This window comes from Diuraphis noxia, unplaced genomic scaffold, assembly GCF_037042655.1.
Source record: "Diuraphis noxia isolate RWA-SAM2 unplaced genomic scaffold, SU_Dnox_SAM2 contig0003, whole genome shotgun sequence".
NCBI classification, from domain to species: Eukaryota; Metazoa; Arthropoda; class Insecta; order Hemiptera; family Aphididae; genus Diuraphis; species Diuraphis noxia.
Window position 1 is genome coordinate 66,875,345 of NW_028301713.1, and position 4,152 is coordinate 66,879,496.

The 4,152-nt window shown below is 27.5% G+C and overlaps 1 pseudogene across 1 annotated transcript; it reads left to right on the top strand.

Moving 5' to 3' along the window:
- Positions 1-1,871: 1,871 nt before the first annotated feature.
- On the top strand, positions 1,872-2,785 carry LOC107166655 (deoxycytidylate deaminase-like; annotated as a pseudogene). The gene is made up of 3 exons (XR_016190915.1): positions 1,872-1,891; positions 1,990-2,364; positions 2,439-2,785. The product of XR_016190915.1 is annotated as a deoxycytidylate deaminase-like (transcript).
- Positions 2,786-4,152: the final 1,367 nt, after the last annotated feature.

The window sequence follows — 4,152 nt, forward strand, 5'->3', positions numbered from 1 at the left end:
ACGCCTTGCGTTTAAATTGATAAATATTGATTGTTTAATATCCCGATATCAGTAACGATTTTTTGACACAAAACCATATGATAATGACATGTTTCAACCAAAAATTTTACTGTCCTATATCTACATATAGATACGTGCTGCAGCACGGGAAATAGCACCGTTTTGGGCCAAAATATCAATAACACGTCTTGACTTAATTCTACAATGGCAATAGTACGTTCCAGAAAAAAGTACATTTTCAAACCCCTTTTGAATTTCTTGTTATTTTTTCAGTATAAATATACGTATAACTCAATTTTCAAAACATGACAATAACACGTTTTAGTTTGTAACCACACAATTTCAATTATGAATTATTAATTAAATAATTTTACAGTTACAAAAAATGCTAATGAATCTGAAACTCAAATTGACTTAATTTGAAACTACAGATTCAAATGATAATATTATAACTAATAATACTAATGGTTAGGAAAATTTTTAATGAATTTCTAGCTTAAAATAATTTGTGAATTTTTATGATTTTTACGTATTTTATCAAAATTCAAACTTTGAATGCTTATAAAAAAAAATCGTGACTATGAATTTATTTTACTTTTCAACTGCTTTATAATAATATGTTAGGAGCCTCAGGGGTGTTCCCATAGGGTATACTACATATACGCCATATATGTATCCTCAAGATTTTTTTCAATATTATGGGTATACTGTGTACATACTTTGTAAAGATTGACGAAATATACGTAGTATAAAGAGGATGTATAAAAAATTTGGTTTAAGATTTTTTCCATATTATTGACACGCTCTTTACCGGCTTTACTCCTATAAACCATAAGACTATTTATTGTATAACATGTTTTTTTTTTTTTAAGGGAAGCCCGCAGCAAATTCGGCCATTGGGTGTGGGGTGGTACGGTAAGGGCCATTTTTGTATATTTGTCCGTAGGTTTTTAAGTGGGTAGGGTTGCAGTGTTTGTGTATGTGTGGCAAGAATAATATTTTGCTAAAAATCCCGGGTGGTCACCCATCTGGGAGCTAGCAACTACGGCCGGTACGTACGCTTTCAGTACGTTTCTGCAGATTGAGCGTACGACCGCGCCTCACCAAGCCACATTACATGTTTATATTTTATGATATATAGTATAATCTCAAAAAAAAATGTGTGGAAACACCTCTGAGGAGCCTTGTATTCAATTTTCAAGCTTTTCTACCCAACAAATAAACTTTTATCGATATTAATTTAAAAAAAACTAATACATTATAATGATTGAAAATTGCATATGCCTATAAATAGTTCAACTTAAGTTGAAATTTGAAAATGGCATGGGGGATAGGATATACTTATATAAACATTTGGTGAAAAGTTCATGTATCTATGGTAATTTGTTTGAAAGTTACATCAAAATCAAAAATCGATTTTATCGAAAACTGATTGTGCGTAAAATTTACCGTTTCTCCTTAATTTTTAGTTTGTTTATCCCGATTATTTAGAAAAATATTGAGAATTCATTATTTTTGACCCCCCAAAGTACCAACTAGATTCACTTTCTGATCGAACGAGGTATGAAAGTCGAAAATCGAAGCACTTTTACGGCTCCAAAATGTGATAGACACAAAAAAAAAAAATAAATAAAAAAAACACACATCATGGTAAAATCAATACATTTCTCGTTCCGCTCAGAATCTAAAAATTTTTATATTAGAAATTGTATTATTTGTATAGAAAGCGAACAAATTATTTAAGCTGGGATGATCTTTTAATGACAACAACATATTGAACAGCCAAATGTAATAAAGGTTTTGGAACTAAAGTTGGTGCTTGTATTATTGTTTATTTGAACAAAAAAATTGTAAGCATAGGTTATAACAGAATGCTTAACTTTCCTAATGGGTGAGATTGTAAGTAATAATTTTTATAACTACTATTAATATTACCCATTCATGCCATTTTGATAAAATAATACTATTGGTTTTCATTTATATTTTCAGAATTTCAAGCCGAAATGAAAACTCTATAGATGTAAAAAAAACTGTACCATATACGTATCACTTTATCCGTGTACTGAAAGTACAAAAATTATTATTCGATCAGGTATAAAAGAAGTAGTGTATTTGCTAGACCCAAAATCATTCAAAAATCTTGCATCTAAAAAAATGTTTAATGCGTTGGGTATAAAAATCAGAGAACACACACCAAAACAGAATATTCCACTTCGTTTTCAAAAACTAGCGTATTAGAATTAAGCTGGGATAATCTTTTTATGAAAGGCACAGGATATAATGGAATGCCTACTGTATATAGCGATAACGACTTTTCATGGGGTAAAAGTAATTCATCTGAATTAGAAAATAAATTTATTTATGGTAAGTAATAATGTTTATGACTATTTGTGTCTTGCTGATAAACTAGTACATTTTATCCTAATTTACATTTTCAGTATGCCACGCTGAAATGAATGCTGTGTTTTATAAAAGCTCTATAAATGTAAAAGGTTGTACCTACCCCATACATGTATTGCTTTTTCTATGCATGGAATGTGCGAAGATAATTATTCAATTGGGTATCAAAAATTTTGTGTATTTTTTAGATCCAAAAGATGGTAAAAATAAAAATAAATACGCTAATAAAATATTTCTGGCATCGGGTGTACAAATCAGAAATCACATGCCAAATCTGAATATCATACTTGATTTTTCAAAAACTACCTAATACTCCAGACACTTCATATTACACACAACATTATTTAATACATATTTGACGCAATTAAAATATGATTAATTAATTTATAACCAATAATATTTAAAAGTTAAAATTATCTTTGACGATTTTTAGTCACTTATTATTTTCTCTATTATCATTATAAAATACTCCAATAATAAAACGACAAAAATATGTTATGTTATTTTGTATATTTTATTTTATTCCGAAAGTTCTAATAAACTTCGTCTCATCGGAAATACCTTTGATTTTGATGATCACACATAGGTATCTAATTGTTGAGAGCTATGGAGTTCGCAGGATTTTTCAATGGTAGAAGGGGAGGGATTGAAAATAAAAAAATCACTCAGTTTTCTCAAAATAAGGTTTAAAATTTATAAATTAGATACTTTCTTAGTCATATTATAATATAATAGTAGTACAGACTGTACGGCTGTAGTAATTAGGTAAACACACGGTTTTAATTATTAAATATATGTATCTTAAGGAGGGCCAAAAAGTGGATAAGTTAAAATCGCTCTGATGTACAGTAGTTTATAAGTGCATGGGTCACTGTAATAGATGATATTAAATTTGAATTCAATGATATCAATATATACAAAAAACGATTCTGAGTGGAGACGGTTTGCCAGTCTAGGATATGTTATACTATATATTAATATTATACTGTTATTACTTTAAAAAAAATGTAGGTGCCTATAAAATAAATTCCAAATTAATCAAATCAGATTCATTATTATGTAGCTTACTCACTCAGTCATTAACAACATTAACTATTAAAATTAGAATAAAAACTATACTCTAGAAATTTAAAATACCCACGAATAATATTCTTAAATTACCTACAACAATATAACTAAAATTGTTATTCTTAGTTATTTCATAAGTAATTTCATGGGAATTTAAACTTAAAATAACTATAAAAAACTGTGATTATATAGATTTTGAATTTTTTTGCCACAGAATTAACTACTTACATGGAACCTTGTTTTAAATGTTAAATCCTCAGCTATTTAAGTTAAACGTTTTCTAAAGTTTTAACAACTAAATAATTTGTAAATTTTCAATTAAATAAATTTTGTCAAAATTTAAAATTTAAACGGTATAAAAAAAAAACTGCCTATTGATTTTTAATGTTTTCCAACTGCTATTATATCAACTTCTTGGGAACCTTGTATAAAATTTTCAAGATTTTTTACCCAATGAATAACATTTTATTGATATTTACAGAATAAAAAACTAAAACATTGAAAATTGTATGTCTATTAATAACTTAAAAATATTTGAAACATTTTGAAAATTTTATCAACTTTAAGAATTGATAAAATAAACATATGGTGTAAATTTAAAAATTCTAGAATTATTCGATTTTGAATAACAACACATTAAAAATATCGATACGAGAGCAATCAAGTAAATTAATATCCACTGTT